The sequence below is a fragment of the Lynx canadensis genome, chromosome B3, assembly GCF_007474595.2.
Source record: "Lynx canadensis isolate LIC74 chromosome B3, mLynCan4.pri.v2, whole genome shotgun sequence".
NCBI classification, from domain to species: Eukaryota; Metazoa; Chordata; class Mammalia; order Carnivora; family Felidae; genus Lynx; species Lynx canadensis.
In genome coordinates this window covers 78,464,056-78,486,464 of record NC_044308.2, presented here as the reverse complement: position 1 = coordinate 78,486,464, position 22,409 = coordinate 78,464,056, and the positions used below count along the sequence as shown (strand labels likewise).

At 38.7% G+C, this 22,409-nt stretch overlaps 1 pseudogene; it reads right to left on the bottom strand.

The window, feature by feature from the left end:
- LOC116738125 overlaps nucleotides 1–20,947 on the bottom strand; it is a 41,880-nt pseudogene extending 20,933 nt beyond the window's left edge.
- Between the last annotated feature and the right edge of the window lie 1,462 nt (nucleotides 20,948–22,409).

Here is a 22,409-nt window from a genome sequence, read left to right as displayed (position 1 = left end):
GGGCGAGTTCTATTTCTTTGTCTTCCAGCTTGCTGATCCAATCTACAGCTTCATCTAGTCTGCTGTTGAATCCCTATAGTGTATTTTTTGGTTCAGTTATTGTTTTCTTCAGCTCTGTAACTGCTGTTTGAATCTTCCATGTTTTTTCTATCTCTTTGTTGAGGATCTCTCATGTGCATCTTCTTTCAAGTTTGGTGAGCATCTTTATGACCATTACTTTGAATTTTTTATCAAGTAGATTGATTATTTCCATTTCATTAATGTCTTTTTCTGATATTTTGTTTTTCTATTTGGAACACATTCCTCTGTCTCCTCATTTTGCCTGGCCCTCTGTTTCTATGTATTAGGCAAACGAACTACTTCTCTCAGTCTTGAAGACACCAATGTAGATGTCACATGGAGCCCAGAAATCCAATCCCATCCATCTGACCACCAAAGCTAGATGGTCAAGAGACATCTTCTGTGTGGGCTACTATGGTGGGGCATGTCTGTGACACAGTGGTAGGCAGGACTGGGGTTGGTGCTCCTGCACCATGCAGCTGCACTGAGTGGGGTTGCACCAGACTGGCTGTGGTGTGATACAGTGTGGGGGTAGGCAAGACTGATACCCAGCCCAGCTGTGACACATTGCTGTGCTGGTGCATGGAAGTGGGCTGGACTGTTGCCAATCTCAGTTACAAGGGTTTGTTGCCCTGTATGTGTGGGTGAGTTTCTCAGCTGGTATGCCCACATGTTTTAGGCAATTTAGAGGAATAGTTTAAATATGGTGCTTGCCAGACCAATCTTAGTAAGGTAAAATGAAGTTGCACATATGGCACCTGCCAGAGTCTCTGTCACTCAGAGAAAAACCAAGCAGTTTGCTGTCTCCCCAGTAGATGCTTTAAGATTAGTAAGTGAGTCTCTTCCATATATGGTCTAAGTACTTTTCAAACTGGTGTTTCCTTGTTTTTGTTTTTCACTGGGTTTCTGGATGAGTGAGCTTTTTTTTTTGTCAGCCCTTGAACAGATTCTCCATTCATTACATTTCTATGGTTGTTGGATATAATTCCTGTTGGTTTTTAAAGCCCAGTGTTTAGGGGCTCATCTCTCTTGTGTAGTATCTGAAGAGTTTCTGATGTAGATCACAAACCCCTCATGTCTCAGAGGAAAGTTCTCTATTTTTAGATTCCCTCTTGCTGGTGGAGTGCCATGCCTGGGGTTGAGAATTTTGGTGAGATAGTGTCTCTGCCTCTCTTACCTGTCGTGATGTTCTCCTTTTCTTCCTTTGTTGTGGAGACTGTGTTCATTCAATTTTCGAGGCTTTTTCAGAGGAAATTATTCCATATGAAGTTGTATACTTCTTGTAACCGTGGGAGGGTGTGAGCTCAGAATCTTCTTATATGGTTGTCGTGAACCCAATCTCTTTTTTTTTCCTAAGTTAAATATTTGCTACCCATCCTCTTTGTTGACATTCCAAGTTCATCGTTAGTCTGTGTAGTTCTGGACTTAGATGACACTTTATCTTTCAAGGACTTGATTTTAAAATTGCTTATGCACCCTTAGAAAATTTGTTTTTATTCTGCAAAATGAGAAGTGCTAATTTTCCTTATAATCCAAAGAAGGATTTTTTTCTTTTTCATAGTCCTACAGTCATCTTTTTAAAATTTTTTTAAAAAAGTTTATCTATTTTGCCCAAAGCAAACTACACATTCAATGCAATCCCAATCAACATTGCACCAGCATTCTTCTTGAAGCTAGAACGAGCAGTCCTAAAATTTGTATGGAACCACAAAAGATCCCGAAAAGCCAGAGTAATATTGAAAAAGAATACCAAAGCAGGAGACATCACAATCCCAGACTTGAGCCTCTACTACAAAGCTGTAATCATCAAGACAGCATGGTACTGGCACAAAAACAGACGCATAGACCAATGGAATAGAATAGAGACTCCAGAATTGGACCCACAAATGTGTGGCTAACTAATCTTTGACAAAGCAGGAAAGAATATCCGATGGAAAAAAAGACAATCTCTTTAACAAATGGGGCTGGAAGAACTGGATAGCAACATGTAGAAGAATGAAACTAGACCACTTTCTTACACCATTCACAAAGATAAACTCAAAATGGATGAAGGACCAGAATGTGAGACAGGAAACCATCAAAACCCTAGAGGAGAAAGCAGAAAAAAACCTCTCCGACCTCAGCCTCAGCAATTTCTTACTTGACACATTTCCATAGGCAAGGGAATTAGAATCAAAAACTATTGGGACCTCATCAAGGTAAAAAGCTTCTGCACTGCAAAGGAAGCAATCAACAAAACTAAAAGGCAACCGATGGAATGGGAAAAGATATTTGCAAATGACATATTGGATAAAGGGATAGTATCCAAAATCCACAAAGAACTCACCAAACTCCACACCCCAAAAACAAATAATCCAGTGAAGAAATGGGCAGAAGACATGAATAGACACTTTTATAAAGACATCCAGCTGGCCAACAGACACATGAAAAAATGCTCAATGTCACTCCTCATTAGGGAAATACAAATCAAAACCACACTGAGATACCACCTCATGCTGGTCAGAGTAGCTAAAATGAACAAATCAGGAGACTATAGATGTTGGTGATGATGTGGAGAAACGGGAACCCTCTTGCACTGTTGGTGGGAATGCAAACTGGTGCAGCTCCTCTGGAAAACAGTGTGGAGGTTCCTCAAAACTTTAAGGGGCGCCTGGGTGGCTCAGTAAGTTGGGCATCCGACTTCCGCTCATGATCTCGCAGGTCACGATCTCCCAGTTGGTGGGTTCGAGCCCTGTGTCGGGGTCTGTGCTGACAGCTCAGAGCCTGGAGCCTGCTTGAAATTCTGTGTCTCCCCCTCTGTCTGCCCCTCCTATGCTCATGCTCTGTCTCACTCTCTCAATAATAAATAAATATTAAAAAAATTAAAAACAATTAAAAATAGATCTACCCTGTGACCCAGCAATAGCACTGTTAGGAATTTACCCAAGGGATATAAGAGTGCTGATGCACAGGGGCACTTGTACCCCTGCTTGTTTATAGCAGCACTTTCAACAATAGCCAAATTATGGAAAGAGCCTAAATGTCCATCAACTGACAAATAGGTAAAGAAGATGTGGTTTATATATACAATGGAATACTACTTGGCAATGAGAAAGAATGAAATTTGGCCATTTGTAGCGACATGGATGGAACTGGAGAGTGTTATGCTAAGTGAAATAAGTCAGGCAGAGAAAGATACCATATGTTTTCACTAGTATGTGGATTCTGAGAAACTAAACAGAAGACCAGTGGGGAGGGGAAAGGGGAATAAAAAAAGTTACAGAGAGGGAAGGAGGCAAACCATAAGAGACTCTTAAAAACTGAGAACAAACTCAGGGTTGATGGGGGGTGGGGGGGAGTGGAAAGTGGGTGATGAGCATTGAGGAGGGCACCTGTTGGGATGAGCACTGGGTGTTGTATGGAAACCAATTTGACAATAAACTTCATTTAAAAAATTTAAATAAATTTTATCTATTTTGACACAGAGAGAGCACATGTGTGAGAATGAGCAGGGGGAGGGGCAGAGAGAGAGGACAGAAAGAATCCAAGAAGTTTGCTCCTACCATCTGCACAAAGCCCTATGGGGCTCAAACTCAGTAACTGTGAGATCATGACCTGAGCCAAAATCAAGAGTGGGATGCTTAACTGACTGAGCCACCTAGGCACCTTAGTCATATAGTCTTCTGATTTCAGAGTTTGATCTCAGTTCTGCAGTCCCTTCACTAAAGAGAAAGTCGCATATATTTGATTCATTTTTAAAATTTATTTTGAAGTAAATAATTTATTGGCATGGTATAAAATTTAAAAGTTGTAGGGATACCTGGGTGGCTCAGTCAGCTAAGCGTTTGACTCTTGATTTTGGCTCAGGTCATGACTCATGGTTTGTGAGTTCAAGCCCCAAACTGGGCTCTGTGCTGACAGTATGTAGTCTGCTTCAGATTTTCTCTCTGTCTCTGTCTCTCTCCCCCTCCCCCTCCCTCTCTCCCTCCCTCTCCCTCTCTCTCTGTTCCTCCCATCCTCGCTCTCTATCTCAAAATAAATAAACTTTAAAAAAAGTTGTAAAAAAAATTCATGAAATTTAAAGCTCTTCCTCACTCCTGTATCTCAATTATTCAGTAATCCTTCCTAGAGATAATCAGCATTTCTAATTTCTTATGTAAACCTTTTTATGTGTTATGTATATGGAGGTAAATGTTTCTACACATAATCCTCTTTATACTCTTTTCTTTAAAAAATGCTAGCTACTATAAATTATACACTGTTTTGTTTATTTATTTATTTATTTGAGAGACAAGAGGGTGGGCCAGAGAGAGAAGAAGAGAGAGAATCTTAAGCTTGCTCCATGCCCAAAGCGGAGTCCAATGTGAGGCTTGATCTCACGACCATGAAATCATGACCTGAGCCAAAATCAAGAGTCAGACAACTAACCAAGTGAGCCACCCAACTGTCCCTAAAAGTAATACTTTGTACACTGCTTTATTTGCAGCATAATACAGAGCATTTTATCTTACTTTTGGCAATAAAATTAATGTCTTGAGTGAAATGTAAAGTCAAAAGTGAGAAGGAAACTTTATTTCTTTGACACTAAATACTTTACTTGGTTGCCATATATTTTGACTTAACCAACAAAGGAAATATGTTTATATGGGGGTAGTATATAACTTATTAATTAAATGCCCTGGCTAGAGAATATAATTCATTAAATAACCTGAAGTAAATTGTTGAGAGCATGTTTAAATATCTCTTTGTTTTGAATTTTGTCATGTAGGTGAGAATTTAGAGTAGTGCTAAAGTTTAAGGGACCAGATATATGTAGTAAGAAATTGGTTTTAAGTGTGCTTTATTTACATTGGGTTTGTATAACTAATAACTCGAGATTTTTGCCAACTAACAGTTATGGCATTTTGGGGGAAAATGATTACTTCCAAACTGTCTTAGTTTTAGTTGGTGCTTTTGGTTTCTAAGAGGTCCTCATTTATGCCACAACATGGGAGAACATAAAACCACTCATTTGCTAATTTGAAAATAGTTCTGGGGGCACCTGGGTGGCTCAATCAGTTAAGCGTCTGACTTTGGCTCAGGTCATGATCTCGCTGTTCATGAGTTCGAGCCCCACGTAAGGCTCTGTCCTGACAGCTCAGAGCCTGGATCCTGCTTCGGATTCTGTGTCTCCCTCTCTCTTCCCCTTCCCCACTCAATCTCTGTCTCTCTCTCTCAAAAATAAAGAAATGTTTAAAAAAAATTAAAAAAAAAATAGTTCTGGATTAAAAACTGTTCTTATCTTAAGGTATTAACTCCTAATTCTTAAAAGAAGTGTTTTATGTTATTTTGGGAAAGATGTTATAGACTTTAAAAAACATAATTTTTTTTCTATCTGGGCCTCTTGGAATCTAACACATTCATTTGTTTGTGAGGAATAACCTGGGAAAGATGGTTTTATAGTACTGGCACTTGCAAAGTAGAATATATAATTAGCTTGACATGTAGTAAATGACTTTTTTTCCCCCATAAAGCCAACATTATACCAAATAACAATAACTTTTAGGAACGTTTCTAAGTCATTCCATTTTATTTTTAGTTTTATAATATTTACTTGTAAATTAAATTTTACTTCCTAAATGAAATAGTTTTCTAAATGAGAAGAAAACACCTCCTGTGGTTGTTTCTAATTTCATTTTCTGCTAACATAGCTGTTGGCACTAGAAATGCAGGACAATTTTCAAAGAGTACTGTCAACCATGTAATTTCTTGGCAAATATATGACAATTACTTTCCATGTAATTATAGTGTCATTCCATGGGATCCTACAGTTTAGTCGAGGAATAGATTTACCAGGTCATTTTATCCATCATTTTACTTGTGGTTGTTTCCTTACGTCAGTGTCCTGATCACACCATAAATTGTGACTCCGCTTAATAGTGCAGTCAGATCAAAGCCCATGTGATTCAATAAAGACAACTAATTTTCTTGTGCTACTAGAGTATTCCCTTGGATTAGGACAAAGGTGTATTTTGGGGTTTGCTTTTATTACTCACTAACACTTGAGGATCTTGTACTAATGAGTGTTGAGGAATGCCTTCAAAGGATCAAAATAAAAGTTTTACACCAATGAATGAACATACACAGAAAGTAAAGAATAAAAGACAAAGGCGCTGAAAACGTTAATAATTTTAACTTCAGAAAATAATTACTTTGACATTGAAAATCCTCTCATGTTTAGAGTGCCTTTCTTGAACATTTTCCATTACTATATGTCTCAAAGCTCATCATCCAATTTTTGAAAAGAAAATACAAAAGAAAATATGTAGTTCTTCACATTCACAAGCTATAATTAATTTTATATAGGGTAGTGGAACAGAAAAGTATGATGACATTTTTAAGTTTAACAAAAAACTATTGTTTGGCTTAGTTTTGGATAAACTAAATGTTGAAACACCTGAATAGAAAACACATTTTCTAAAAATGTCACAAGTTTAAATAAAATTTCCTATAATTTCCAGATGCTTTTACTTGTAATTATAGAAACTACGTTGCTGCTAAAAATGTATTTGTTCTTAGAAGTGGGGGCTTGTCTTTATAACTCACTCTTTTAGACATTTAGATTTCTTTAAATGACTTAGGTATTATGGAAAGCATTTTAATTATGATGAAAGTAATACGGAGATTTGATGGATTTACTGTATTTGGATATATTGGCTAAATTTCCATAATATGAAGAAAGATGAGAAGAACAGGAAAGTTTGAACTAATATATGAACCTTGTTAGTCAGCATTTATTGAACTATCTGATTAATTATGAAAGTCTCCATATAGTTTTGTCAGGATGCAAGAACTAAAAGGAAAAAGTCTTCCATTTTAAAAACTAATCACTGCTTAGACTATATATATCGCTCTATTTTATTTTAAAATTCTATTTGTTTATTCCACTAAATGATTAACTATCAGCGACCCCTTTTCAGAGATTAAAAATGTCAAACGTCAGGAAGTTATTTTACCAAGGTTTGTGTGTATTAGCCACGTCCCAGCGAATTTATAAGTGTAAGTGGATTTATTTATTAACACGGATTTTTGAGCACCTATTTGATGGTAGACATAGTACAAAGCTTGAGGCAGAGTGAAAATACAAATTAGAAGCAAAGAACATACTGCTCTGATAACGATGTGCCAAAGCCAGCTTGTACTGGCACATGGTGGCCAACTGTGTCTTCTGAAAGCCATGTACAATGACAACTTATCGGTATCTTAAAATTGGTGGTAGTGGAAACATGGTGACAGTAAGCAAATGATACAGAAGAGGTTTTCCCCCCTCTTTTCCTTTTTTCCTTCTTCTCAGAGGTGGCAGGAACCAGTAGTCAAATGTTTTCTCGGACACCACAGGGTGAGGTGTACAGGCTCTGCAAATAGATGTACCTAATCAGCCCTGTTTCACACTGTGTAAAGTTAGACAGTTTGCTTCACCTTGCTTAGGCTGTTCCCTCATCTCTTAAGTGCAATTCATATCATTAACATCATATATTTGTTGTGGGGGTTCAATGAGGTAATGACTGTAAAATGCTTAGGTTGGCTTGGTTCACAGAAAACTGATGTGTTTTTTTTTCTTTCCTCCAGTCACAGACCATGCTGTCTCAGCATCCAAATCCATGTTCTAATACAACAGATGTTACAATAAGGTAGACTGAATTGACAAATACTGAAGTATCTTAAAATGGTTCTGCAGAAAGTATTGAGGTAGTGTAGAGAAGAGAATGCTTAACTCAGTGAATGAAGCTCAGAGGAATATGTAGAAGTAATAGGGACTTACCAGAGTTTGCTAAGTAAAGAATGTGGATGATGTGAGAATCCTAAGCTGTAGAAACAGTGTTTGACTGGCACAGATACTGTATTAGAAGGACGTTTGATACAATGGGTAGTACATTCAGAGACATGTGTGTGTGGTTTGTTTCCCAGTAAACTCCGGGCAGTCTGAGGTCTTTTGAGAAAGGTTGCTGACAGTAAATGTCATTTCCCCCCAAAATTTGCCTGGAACATGGTGTCTTTTCATTTTCTCTGTGCTCTGCAGTTTCTAGAATTAAGAGAATGGAAGATTTCTTATGGACACTGACCTCCAGGCTTATATATATAATTATAAACTGAAGTACTAAACAAATTAGGTCTTCAAAGTGATTTATAAACAAGAACTAATCCACTAATGTGTCAGGCTAAATTGTTAAACATTTATATTAACTTTTACAGTTGGGAACTTTGAAAAAAAGCGTAACACAAAGTCATTTATTTAAATTAAAAAAAGCCAATACAGGGTGCCTGAGTAGTTCAGTCAGTTGAGAGTCCAACTCTTGTTTTCTACTCAGGTCATGATATCACAGTCCGGAGATCAGTCTAGTGTCTGGGTCCATACTGGATGTGGAGCCTGCTTAAGATTTTCTCTCTCCCTGCCCCTCTGTCCCAAACTGGCTTGTGCTCCATCACTCATTCTCATAAATAAATAAATACATAAATAAAATAAAAAGCCAGAACATTTCAAGCTTACATTTAACATCTACAACCTATTTCTAAATTGATTATTTTTTAAAGCACATTTTTAATGTTTGTTTACTTATTATGAGAGAGAGAGAGAGAGAGAGAGAGAGAGAGAGCGCGTGTACATGCTTGCAAGTAGGGGAGGGGCAGAGACAAAGAGGGAGAGAGAGAGAAGCCCAAGAAGGGTCCAGGATGTCAACACAGAGCCTGACATGGGGCTCAATCTCATGAACCATGATGTCATGAGCTGAGCCGAAATCAAGAGTCAGATGCTCAACCGACTGAGCCACCCAGGTGCCCGAATTATTTTATTAAATGGGCTGATGGAATAATATCACTACTTAAATATTATATTTACTGTATTTTAATGTGCATTTATTTTTTTAATATTAAAAATTTTGAGGTTATGGTGTTATTTTATCTTGGTCATAATAACATCATAATGCATAAATGCTGTCATTAGGCATTGTTCAGAATCCCCGATTGCATTCTGTTGGGTTGTTCTAACCTCTTCTTCTATAATGTTGATAAAAAAAATAAAAACAAGTTTTTATCCTCTTAAGAGAGTGGAAAATAAATGCATACTGGCGAACAATTAGACACATGTTTTTAATGCTTTAAGTCTTGCTAAGGTATACTTGGGATCATCTTCTTCCTTTGGATTATACTCTTCCAAGAAAATAGTACTTTGTAATAAGAAATTTGTTCTTTAGTACTAAAATACTTCGAGTAGTTAAAGTAGTAGACTAGGACTTAAAATTCTGTAAGTTATTTAAAGACTATAGGCCATAGATACAAAGCAATTGATTATAATATATCCTTTCTCATTTATTACTGCTGCTATGGGTCAAAATGTATGTGGGTGGTGGGCTTCAAGCCATATATTTGGATAGGCTTGATGGTTTATTTTTCCTGTGGTGCTCAGTCCTGTATATCTGGTAATCATTGGTGTGCTAAACCCTTGCTTACTGTGGACATGATTAGGCTCTTGCTAGTAAAAATAAGGCTATTTTATATTCTGGCTGTTGTTAGTAAAAATAAGGTCTTTGCCCAACTGGTCCACTGAGAAGGATGTTGCAATTATATTTTCAGGACACTAGACCAATAGGGCATGTCCCAAACCTATAGCACACATACTTTTATAGGCAGTAAAAAGCATGACCTCTCTTCTGGTTTTCTGTCACCTCCTTATCTTCCTTCTATGCTGCAGTAAGCTCTAGTTGGATGTGTAAGAAATTGAAACCCTTAAGTCCTCTCACCACTTTGAGGAGCCTCTTTTTATCCCTGCAGAGTGTTTTTTTATAGACTTTTATCTCTCAATGAAGGGACACTTATCGAAGGGAAAAGAATATGATCCAGCTCAAGTTGTGGAATTAGAATTAATCTTTCACCAGATTAAGAGATTTAGATGACATGTGACCCATGAATTTAGACTCTAGAAGGAAAGAGATCTGCATTGATATAAACAATAGAACCAATAAGGAAATGAGAGATTTACTGTCACAAGCAAAGTTAAAAAACATTCTAATTTCACATGCCAGAATCCACACTGTAAAAACTTTTCAAAGTAAAATCAAGGGTATTCCAAAACTGAGCTAAGACAATAAAAGTAATTTGTCAATATCAAACACTTTTAGAGTTACAGAGAAGGTATTTTTAGTTCTGACCCTTAGGACCTATCATTACTAGGAGAGCCTGTAAAAAAAAGGTTTGGGAGAAAGGTATTAAAGGAGTAGAGGTTGATAAGGTAGAAGTCTTCACAGCTGTTATAAAAGTAAATCTTCCTAAACCAGAGCCAGCTGTAAAGGAGAAAGATTTACTGTTGGCTGTCTCTGTCTCTGCTGCTATAATGGGCACCATTAGCTATATGTTGTGAAAGCAGCCACTCGGGAAGACGGGAGACATTACTTTTTAGATTGATTCTGGAATTCTCAGGGTTATTGTTCTACATTCTTGAGAAAAGTTTCACAGAAAGCACAGACAGCTTTAGGCTTAGCTTTTGTGACTTTATTATTGAGTCTGTATAGTGTGCTGGACTTTGATTTCAGATATATGTAGGTTGGAATGCCTGTTCTAATTATTATTCTTGGGGAGGTCACATTACATTAAAGTTTTAAATTGCATAACTGAGAAAGTCATGATGATGATAATAGCAAATATTTAGATTATTAAGAGGATTAGCATATGTCAGTATAATTTCCTAAAACTCTTAGTAAAGTTCTTGGCATATATTTCACAGTCACTGTTACTATAAATTACAAGGACTCAGACCATAGATTCTCAGCACTGGCCATATGAATTAGCTGTTCTATTGACATATTGTAGAGAAACTGAATTCATTTTACACACATTTGAAAAATTATTAGTCTGTAAAATAACAATTATTGTTCTTTAATAACAGAACAATAACAGAAAAGTTCTTTAGCTCTTCATGGTATTTAAAAATTATCCCAAAGTACTCAAAGCAGTGAGCCTCTAAGAGATAGTGTTTACTGATGAAGCACAAAGAAACAAAACTTTTAGAAACAGACACTTTGTTTTGATCAAGAAAAGAGAGGCTCAAGGAGGGAGAGGAGAGCAAGTTGGAAACAACAGCATAAAGTACTGTATTCTGGACTGTGCTCTTTACATCTATTACCTCATTTAATTCACATGGCGATCCTATGAGGAAAAGGCTTTCTAATTTTACTAACAAGAAAACCCAGGATTTTCAGTTACTGAAGTCCTACAGAAGTAGAGAGGAGCTGGACTTAATTGATTTTCTGGATTTCTTCATTGGCTTTTATGGAAATAACTTAGGTTAAGGCCAGACATGTTCCAAGCCTTGGTTGAAATCCCAACAATGGAAGAAGCCTGTGTAGAAGTGGCCACTTTGTCTTTCTGGAAGAGCCCAAGGGAAACAGATAAGCCCTTTGTCCCCAGGACTCAGGTGTGACTTCTTAGACTGCAAGAAGATACAACATCATACAATATCATTTTTCAAGCTCAGACCCTTAAAAGTGTCAAGCAGTGTGTGTGTGAAAGAAAGAGAAACAGAATAGATGAACAGAGCATTCCCTTTTACCTATATCACCTGTGTTCTAATTATTATCCGTGTACTATATAGAATAATGCACAATATGTACTTCTTTCTTACTTTGCTTTTTGTCCAGTAATTTTCTCTTCTAGGGCTACAGGGATAGATTTGTGTTAGACTGGGTTGTTAGGTTATAGGGTTACTAGGTGTCTGGGGTAGAGGAAGTGTACTAAGGGCCGCTTTTAATCAGAGGGCTAAGCACTTTCAGTGTGGTGAGGCAAAAATACGATTATCAATTCATCTTGTCATAATGAGTCATTTCACATCAATTCACATTACAAAGAAAACACAATATTATGGCTGCCTTTTTGGCAGATGATGTGATTCCCGTCACTATGTACTATGAAAAGAACATCTTGAATGATCAGTTCTAAGCTTTACAAAATTAATATAAAAATGTATTTTAAATAGTAAACTCAAGACATCTGGTGGTTATTCTTGTTCAGTGGGGGATTTTCCTCATAGTAATCACTGTAACAAACACTTTTTATAGCTTTTGAAAATCTCCAAGTGTTCTTCCTGTCTTTGGAAAATCCCCCCTTATTCAAGTCCCAGCTCCACATTACGAAAGCCAAAAAAAAAAAAAAATCTCTCAACCTCCTCTGTGGCTAAAGCATCATCACATGACGTAGGTTCTACCAGTCACAAGTATCTGATTGAGAAACTGGTGACCGAAAGAGGCAGATTCTGCACAGAGTCTATACTGGCAAGCTTAGCAGATGATACACCCAATTTTCAGCATCAGCATTGGTGGACTTAACAAGAAGGTATCCAGTATCTGGAATCAGTAGAGTTTAGCTGTGAATAACAGAGACTATACATAATAGTGGCAACTATGATGGCTCTTCTTCATATCTTTTTTTTTTTTTAATTTAGAGAGGGGGGGGCATGACTAGGGTACAGGAGAAGGGGAGAGAAGGAGAGGGGGAATCCCAAGCGGGCTGTATGCTCAGCATGGAGTCTGACACAGGGCTCAATTCCATGACATAGGGATCCTGACCATAGCTGAAATAAAGAGTCAGATGTTCAGCTGATGGAGCCACCCAAGTGCCCCAGTACTTAAAGTACAAATAGATACTTCATGTATATATAACATATGTGACCATCCAGAAACCCCCATTCTCTGGCTATGTCAAATAATAGATCTCTGAGTTTTTAAAAAAATTTTTAAAATGTTATTTATTTTTTAGAGAGAGAGAGAAAGACAGTGTGTGTGTGGGTGGGGGGGAAGGACAGAGAGAGGGAGATACAGAATCCGAAGAAGGCTCTAGGCTCCACATTGTCAACACAGAGCCCGACTTGGGGCTCCAACCCACCAACCGTGATATCATGACCTGAGCTGAAGTCAGATGCTTAACTGACTGAGCCACCCAGGTGCCCTGCTCTTTGAGTTGTTAACCCCTCAGTCTTCCATAGAATTCTACACTAAACAGATTATTTTCCAAACCGGTGATCATTTCTTTCATATTTTTATCTTTTAGTTTTGTTAATAGAGTTTAATTTTATAAGAGTTGTATATCACAGGAAAATTGAATAAAAATGTCTCATATATATACTCCTTCCTCAAAGACAGTTTCTATGATGATTAGACATCTTACATTAGTATGGTACATTTGTTAAAATTATAAGCTAATACTGATACATTATTATTAAGTAAAGTCCATACTTTATTGATGTTTCTTTCATTTTTACCTACTGTCCCTTTTCTCCTCCAGGGTCCCATCCCAGATACCACACTACATTTGATTGTCTTGTCTCCTTAAGCTCTTGGCTGTAAGAGATTCTTAGACATTCCTTGTTTCCTTGTTTTTGATGATCTTTTTTTTTTTTATGAAATTTATTGACAAATTGGTTTCCATACAACACCCAGTGCTCATCCCAAAAGGTGCCCTACTCAATACCCATCACCCACCCTCCCCTCCCTCCCACCCCCCATCAACCCTCAGTTTGTTCTCAGTTTTTAACAGTCTCTTATGCTTTGGCTCTCTCCCACTCTAACCTCTTTTTTTTTTTTTCCTTCCCCTCCCCCATGGGTTCCTGTTAAGTTTCTCAGGATCCACATAAGAGTGAAACCATATGGTATCTGTCTTTCTCTATATGGCTTATTTCACTTAGCATTACACTCTCCAGTTCCATCCACGTTGCTACAAAGGGCCATATTTCATTTTTTCTCATTGCCACATAGTACTCCATTGTGTATATATACCACAATTTCTTTATCCATTCATCAGTTGATGGACATTTAGGCTCTTTCCATAATTTGGCTATTGTTGAGAGTGCTGCTATGAACATTGGGGTACAAGTGCCCCTATGCATCAGTACTCCTGTATCCCTTGGATAAATTCCTAGCAGTGCTATTGCTGGGTCATAGGGTAGGTCTATTTTTAATTTTCTGAGGAACCTCCACACTGCTTTCCAGAGCGGCTGCACCAATTTGCATTCCCACCAACAGTGCAAGAGGGTTCCCGTTTCTCCACATCCTCTCCAGCATCTATAGTCTCCTGATTTGTTCATTTTGGCCACTCTGACTGGCGTGAGGTGATACCTGAGTGTGGTTTTGATTTGTATTTCCCTGATAAGGAGCGACGCTGAACATCTTTTCATGTGCCTGTTGGCCATCTGGATGTCTTCTTTAGAGAAGTGTCTATTCATGTTTTCTGCCCATTTCTTCACTGGGTTATTTGTTTTTCGGGTGTGGAGTTTGGTGAGCTCTTTATAGATTTTAGATACTAGCCCTTTGTCCGATATGTCATTTGCAAATATCTTTTCCCATTCCGTTGGTTGCCTTTTAGTTTTGTTGGTTGTTTCCTTTGCTGTGCAGAAGCTTTTTATCTTCATAAGGTCCCAGTAATTCACTTTTGCTTTTAATTCCCTTGCCTTTGGGGATGTGTCGAGTAAGAGATTGCTATGGCTGAGGTCAGAGAGATCTTTTCCTGCTTTCTCCTCTAAGGTTTTGATGGTTTCCTGTCTCACATTTAGGTCCTTTATCCATTTTGAGTTTATTTTTGTAAATGGTGTGAGAAAGTGGTCTAGTTTCAACCTTCTGCATGTTGCTGTCCAGTTCTCCCAGCACCATTTGTTAAAGAGGCTGTCTTTTTTCCATTGGATGTTCTTTCCTGCTTTGTCAAAGATGAGTTGGCCATACGTTTGTGGGTCTAGTTCTGGGGTTTCTATTCTATTCCATTGGTCTGTGTGTCTGTTTTTGTGCCAATACCATGCTGTCTTGATGATTACAGCTTTGTAGTAGAGACTAAAGTCTGGGATTGTGATGCCTCCTGCTTTGGTCTTCTTCTTCAAAATTCCTTTGGCTATTCGGGGCCTTTTGTGGTTCCATATGAATTTTAGGATTGCTTGTTCTAATTTCGAGAAGAATGCTGGTGCAATTTTGATTGGGATTGCATTGAATGTGTAGATAGCTTTGGGTAGTATTGACATTTTGACAATATTTATTTTTCCAATCCATGAGCACAGAATGTTTTTCCATTTGTTTAAGTCTTCTTCAATTATCTTCATAAGCTTTCTATAGTTTTCAGCATACAGATCCTTTACATCTTTGGTTAGATTTATTCCTAGGTATTTTATGCTTCTTGGTGCAATTGTGAATGGGATCATTTTCTTTGTCTTTCTGTTGCTTCATTGTTAGTGTATAAGAATGCAACTGATTTCTGTACATTGATTTTGTATCCTGCAACTTTGCTGAATTCATGTATCAGTTCTAGCAGACTTTTGGTGGAGTCTATCGGATTTTCCATGTATAATATCATGTCATCTGCAAAAAGCGAAAGCTTGACTTCATCTTTGCCAATTTTGATGCCTTTGATTTCCTTTTGTTGTCTGATTGCTGATGCTAGAACTTCCAGTACTATGTTAAACAACAGCGGTGAGAGTGGGCATCCCTGTCGTGTTCCTGATCTCAGGGAAAAAGCTCTCAGTTTTTCCCCGTTGAGGATGATGTTAGCTGTGGGCTTTTCATAAATGGCTTTTATGATCTTTAAGTATGTTCCTTCTATCCCGACTTTCTCAAGGGTTTTTATTAAGAAAGGGTGCTGGATTTTGTCAAAGGCCTTTTCTGCATCGATTGACAGGATCATATGGTTCTTCTCTTTTTTTTTGTTAATGTGATGTATCACGTTGATTGATTTGCGAATGTTGAACCAGCCCTGCATCCCAGGAATGAATCCCACTTGATCATGGTGAATAATTCTTTTTATATGCTGTTGAATTCGATTTGCTAGTATCTTATTGAGAATTTTTGCATCCATATTCATCAGGGATATTGGCCTGTAGTTCTCTTTTTTTACTGGGTCTCTGTCTGGTTTAGGAATCAAAGTAATACTGGCTTCATAGAATGAGTCTGGAAGTTTTCCTTCCCTTTCTATTTCTTGGAATAGCTTGAGAAGGATAGGTATTATCTCTGCTTTAAATGTCTGGTAGAACTCCCCTGGGAAGCCATCTGGTCCTGGACTCGTATTTGTTGGGAGATTTTTGATAACCGATTCAATTTCTTCGCTGGTTATGGGTCTGTTCAAGCTTTCTATTTCCTCCTGATTGAGTTTTGGAAGAGTGTGGGTGTTCAGGAATGTGTCCATTTCTTCCAGGTTGTCCAATTTGTTGGCATATAATTTTTCATAGTATTCCCTGATAATTGTTTATATCTCTGAGGGATTGGTTGTAATAATTCCATTTTCATTCATGATTTTATCTATTTGGGTCATCTCCCTTTTCTTTTTGAGAAGCCTGGCTAGAGGTTTGTCAATTTTGTTTATTTTTTCAAAAAACCAACTCTTGGTTTCATTGATCTGCTCTACAGTTTTTTTAGATTCTATATTGTTTATTTCTGCTCTGATCTTTATTATTTCTCTTCTTCTGCTGGGTTTAGGCTGCCTTTGCTGTTCTGCTTCTATTTCCTTTAGGTGTGCTGTTAGATTTTGTATTTGGGATTTTTCTTGTTTCTTGAGATAGGCCTGGATTGCAATGTATTTTCCTCTCTGGACTGCCTTTGCTGCGTCCCAAAGCGTTTGGATTGTTGTATTTTCATTTTCGTTTGTTTCCATATATTTTTTGATTTCTTCTCTAATTGCCTGGTTGACCCACTCATTCGTTAGTAGGGTGTTCTTTAACCTCCACGCTTTTGGAGGTTTTCCAGACTTTTTCCTGTGGTTGATTTCAAGCTTCATAGCATTGTGGTCTGAAAGTATGCATGGTATAATTTCAATTCTTGTAAACTTATGAAGGGCTGTTTTGTGACCCAGTATATGATCTATCTTGGAGAATGTTCCATGTGCACTCGAGAAGAAAGTATATTCTGTTGCTTTGGGATGCAGAGTTCTAAATAGATCTGTCAAGTCCATCTGATCCAATGTCTCATTCAGGGCCCTTGTTTCTTTATTGACTGTGTGTCTAGATGATCTATCCATTTCTGTAAGTGGGGTGTTAAAGTCCCCTGCAATTACCACATTCTTATCAATAAGGTTGCTTCTGTTTATGAGTAATTGTTTTATATACTTGGGGGCTCCGGTATTCGGCGCATAGACATTTATAATTGTTAGCTCTTCCTGATGGATAGACCCTGTAACTATTATATAATGTCCTTCTTCATCTCTTGTTACAGCCTTTAATTTAAAGTCTAGTTTGTCTGATATAAGTATGGCTACTCCAGCTTTCTTTTGGCTTCCAGTAGCATGATAAATAGTTCTCCATCCCCTCACTCTGAATCTAAAGGTGTCCTCAGGTCTAAAATGAGTCTCTTGTAGACAGCAAATAGATGGGTCTTGTTTTTTTATCCATTCTGATACCCTATGTCTTTTGGTTGGCGCATTTAATCCGTTTACATTCAGTGTTATTATAGAAAGATACGGGTTTAGAGTCATTGTGATGTCTGTATGTTTTATGCTTGTAGTGATGTCTCTGGTACTTTGTCTCACAGGGTCCCCCTTAGGATCTCTTGTAGGGCTGGTTTAGTGGTGACAAATTCCTTCAGTTTTTGTTTGTTTGGGAAGACCTTTATCTCTCCTTCTATTCTAAATGACAGACTTGCTGGATAAAGGATTCTCGGCTGCATATTTTTGCTGTCTAACACCCTGAAAATCTCGTGCCAATTCTTTCTGGCCTGCCAAGTTTCAAAAGAGAGATCCGTCACGAGTCTTATAGGTCTCCCTTTATATGTGAGGGCACGTTTACCCCTTGCTGCTTTCAGAATTTTCTCTTTATCCTTGTATTTTGCCAGTTTCACTATGATATGTCGTGCAGAAGATCGATTCAAGTTACGTCTGAAGGGAGTTCTCTGTGCCTCTTGGATTTCAATGCCTTTTTCCTTCCCCAGTTCAGGGAAGTTCTCAGCTATAATTTCTTCAAGTACCCCTTCAGCACCTTTCCCTCTCTCTTCCTCCTCTGGGATACCAATTATGCGTATATTATTTCTTTTTAGTGTATCACTTAGTTCTCTAATTTTCCCCTCATACTCCTGGATTTTTTTATCTCTCTTTTTCTCAGCTTCCTCTTTTTCCATAACTTTATCTTCTAGTTCACCTATTCTCTCCTCTGCCTCTTCCATCCGAGCTGTGGTGGTTTGCATTTTGTTTTGCATTTCCTTTAAAGCGTTTTTCAGCTCCTCGTGACTGTTCCTTAGTCCCTTGATCTCTGTAGCAAGAGATTCTCTGCTGTCCTGTATACTGTTTTCCAGCCCAGCGATTAATTTTATGACTATTATTCTAAATTCACTTTCTGTTATATTATTTAAATCCTTTTTGATCAGCTCATTAGCTGTTGTTATTTCCTGGAGATTCTTCTGAGGGGAATTCTTCCGCTTGGTCATTTTGGATAGTCCCTGGTGTGGTGAGGACCTGCAGGGCACTTCCCCTGTGCTGTGGTGTATAACTGGAGTTGGTGGGCGGGGCCGCAGTCAGTCCTGATGTCTGCCCCCAGCCCACCGCTGGGGCCACAGTCAGACTGGTGTGTGCCTTCTCTTCCCCTCTCCTAGGGGCGGGATTCACTGTGGGGTGGCGTGGCCCGTCTGGGCTACTTGCACACTGCCAGGCTTGTGATGCTGGGGATCTGGCGTATTAGCTGGGGTGGGAAGGCAAGGTGCACGGCGGCAGGGGGGCAGGCTTAGCTCGCTTCTCCTTAGGTGATCCACTTCAGGAGGGGCCCTGTGGCAGCCGGAGGGAGTCAGATCCGCTGCCGGAGGTTTGGCTCCGCAGAAGCACAGAGTTGGGTGTTTGCGCGGAGCGAGCAATTTCCCTGGCCGGAACCGGTTCCCTTTGGGATTTTGGCTGGGGGATGGGCGGGGGAGATGGCGCTGGCGAGCTTTGTTCCCTCCCAAACTGAGCTCTGTCGTCCGGGGGCTCCGCAGCTCACCCTCCCTTTGTCCTCCAGCCTTCCCGCTTCCCGAGCAGAGCTGTTAACTTATGACCTCCCAGACGCTAAGTCGCGCTTGCTGTCGGAACACAGTCCGTCAGGCCCCTCCGCTTTTGCAAGCCGGACTCGGGGGCTCTGCTTGGCCGAAGAGCCGCCCCTCTGCCCCGGCTCCCTCCCGCCAGTCCGTGGAGCGCGCACCGCCTCGCCGCCCTTCCTACCCTCTTCCGTGGGCCTCTCGTCTGCACTTGGGTCCGGTGACTCCGTTCTGCTAATCCTCTGGCGGTTTTCTGGGTTATTTAGGCAGGTGTAGGTGGAATCTAAGTGATCAGCAGGACGCGCGGTGAGCCCAGCGTCCTCCTACGCCGCCATCTTCCTGCGCCTCTCTGTTTTTGATGATCTTGGCAATTTAATGAGTACAAGTCAGATATATTGTAGGTGTCTGTTTTTCTGTTAAAATTTTTCTGATGCTTTCCTCAGACTGGGGCTATGGGTTTTTCAAGAGGAAGATCACAGAGATGAAGTGCCATTTTCATCACATCATACCAAGAGTACCTACCATCAACATGATTTCTGACTGTTGGTGTTGATGTTGATTGCCTGGTTTAACTAGAGTTTGTCAGGTTTTTCCACTGTAAAGTTTCTGCCTTAATGTAATCCCTGGAATTTTCTTTGGAAGGGAGTCATATGTGCAGTACATTTAAAAAGAGTGACAAGTCATGCTTCTCTTCTATGAGGGTGGGGGTATCTATTTAATTTCTTTGGAATTCCTTTGCATAGGATATTTGTCTCTACTTCCCCATTTGCTAATTTATCAATCATTTATTTATATCAGTATAGGCTCATGGGTATTTTATACTTTAAATTTTAAGCCAATACTAGTTTCATTATTTGTTGTTCATATTTTTCCAGTTTAGGCCTTTGGGAATTCTTGTGCTTGGTTCCTGTGCCCTTTGACATACTCTCATCAGTGTGTGTGTGTGTGTGTGTGTGTGTGTGTGTGTATGTTTAAGCACTTAATTAACTTCTGGCATTTCAGGATGTTCCAGGCTTATATTGTATATTCCCTGCAAGGCGTTAGAATCAGCCATTTCTCCAAAGACCCCTTTATCCTTTTATTGGAGAATTGTACTAGAAACCAAGATCTGGGAGCTAGGCAGTAAATTTGCTACTGGGTGTTGTTTCTTTCAGTCCCTCTCGGGTAATGGATCAAAGAAATATACTTGTGTATATTAACTCATGTATATTCACAAATGTATAAGTATTTCCTTTTTATTTTACAAGTTTTTACTTAAATTCTAGATGGTTAGTATGTGATATAATATTGGTTTTAGGAGTAGAATTTAGTGATTCATCACTTAGATATAACACCCAGCGCTCATCACAACAAATGCCCTCCTCAATACCCATCACCCATTTAGCCCATCCCTGGCCCACCTGCCTTCCAGCAATCCTGTTTTTCTATAGTTAAGAGTCTCTTATGGTTTGCCTCCTTGTCTTTTTTTCCCCTTCCCTTATGCTTATCTATTTTGTTTCTTAAATTCTACTTATGAGTGAAATCATATGGTATTTGTCTTTCTCTGACTTATTTCACTTAGTATAATACACTCTAGCTCTGCCCATTTTGTTGCAAATGACAAGATTACATTCTTGGTGGCTGAGTAATATTCCACTATGTATGCGTGTGTGTGTGTGTGTGTGTGTGTGTGTGTACTTCTTTATCCCTTCGTCAGTAGATGGACAGATGGACATTGGGGCTTTTTCCATAATTTGGCTGTTGTTGATAATGCTGCCCTTTGAATCAGTATTTTTGTCTCCTTTGGGTAAATACTTAGTGCAATTTCTGGCTTGTAAGGTGGTTCTATTTTTAACTTTTTGAGGAGCTTCCATACCATTTTCCAGATTGGCTACGACAGTTTGCATTCCCACCAGCAGTGTGAGAGGGTTTCCCTTTTTCCCCATCCTTGCTACACCTGTTTTTTCCTGTGTTGTTCATTTAGCCATTCTGACAGGTGTATGGTAGTATTTCATCATAGCTTTGATTTGTAGTTCCTTGATGATGAGTGATGTGTGGCACCTTTTCATGTGTTTGTTAGCCATCTGGATGTCTTCTTTGGAAAAATGTCTATTCATGTCTTCTGCCCATTTCTTCACTGGATTGTTTGTTTTGGTGGTGTCGAGTTTGATAAGTTCTTTATAGATTTTGGATACTAACCCTTTATCAGATATGTCATTTGCAAATATCTTCTCCCATTCCATAGCCTTTCAGTTTCTTTTTTGATTGTTTGCTTTGCTGTGCAGAAGCTTTTTACCTTGATAAAGTCCCAAAAGTTCATTTTTGTTTTTGCTTCCCTTGCCTCCAGAGATGTGTCTAGTAAGAAGTTCCTGTGGCCGAGGTCAAAGAGGTTGCTGCCTTTGTTCTCCTCTAGGATTTTGATGCTTTCTTGTCTCACATTTAGATCTTTAATCCATTTTGAATTTATTTTGTGTATGGTATAAGTGGTCCAATTTCATTTCATTCTTCTGCATGTTGCTGTCCAGTTTTTCCAACACCATTTGTTGAAGAGATTGTCTTTCTTTTTCCATTTGATATTCTTTTCTGCTTTGTTGAAGAATAGTTGAACATATAGTTGTGGGGTCATTTCTGGGTTTTCTCTTCTGTTCCATTGACCTATGTGTCTAATTTTTGTGCCAGTACCATACTGTCTTCATGACTACAGCTTTGTAATGTAGCTTGAAGTCCAGCATCGTGATGCTCCGGCTTTGCTTTTCTTTTTCAGGATTGCTTTGGCTCTTTGGGGTCTTCTTTGGTTCCATACAAATTTTAGGATTGTTCTAGCTCTGAAAAATGCTGGTGTATTTTGATAGAGATTACATTAAATGTGTATGGTGCTTTGGGTTTAGGTTCCTCTGGTATTCTAATGCAAGTATGTTACACTTTTTTGTAATCATCCCATAGTTGTTGGACTTTATGTTCTTTTTCCCCTTTCTTTTTCTGTGCATTTCAGTTTGGGAAATTTCTATTAAGTTTAGTGATTCTTATGCTGCGTCTAGTCTTCTGATGAGCCTATCAAATACACTATTTTTTTAAATTTATTTTTTATTTATTTAAAAAAATTTTAAAGTTTATTTATTTTTGAGAGAGAGCAAGAGACAGAGTGTGAGTGGGGGATGGACAGAGAGAGAGGGAGAAGAAATCTGAAGTAGGCTCCAGGTTCTGAGCCTGACACCGGTCTTGAACTCAAACCGGGAGATCCTGACCTGAGCCAAAGTTGGACCCTTAACCGACTGAGCCACCCAGGTACCTGGACAAACACATTACTTCTGTTACAGTGTTCTTGATTTCTAGCATTTAAATTTTTTTTCTTAATTATTTCACTGCTTACCTTCTCTGTTTTTGTATGTTGTTTACTTTTCCATTTTA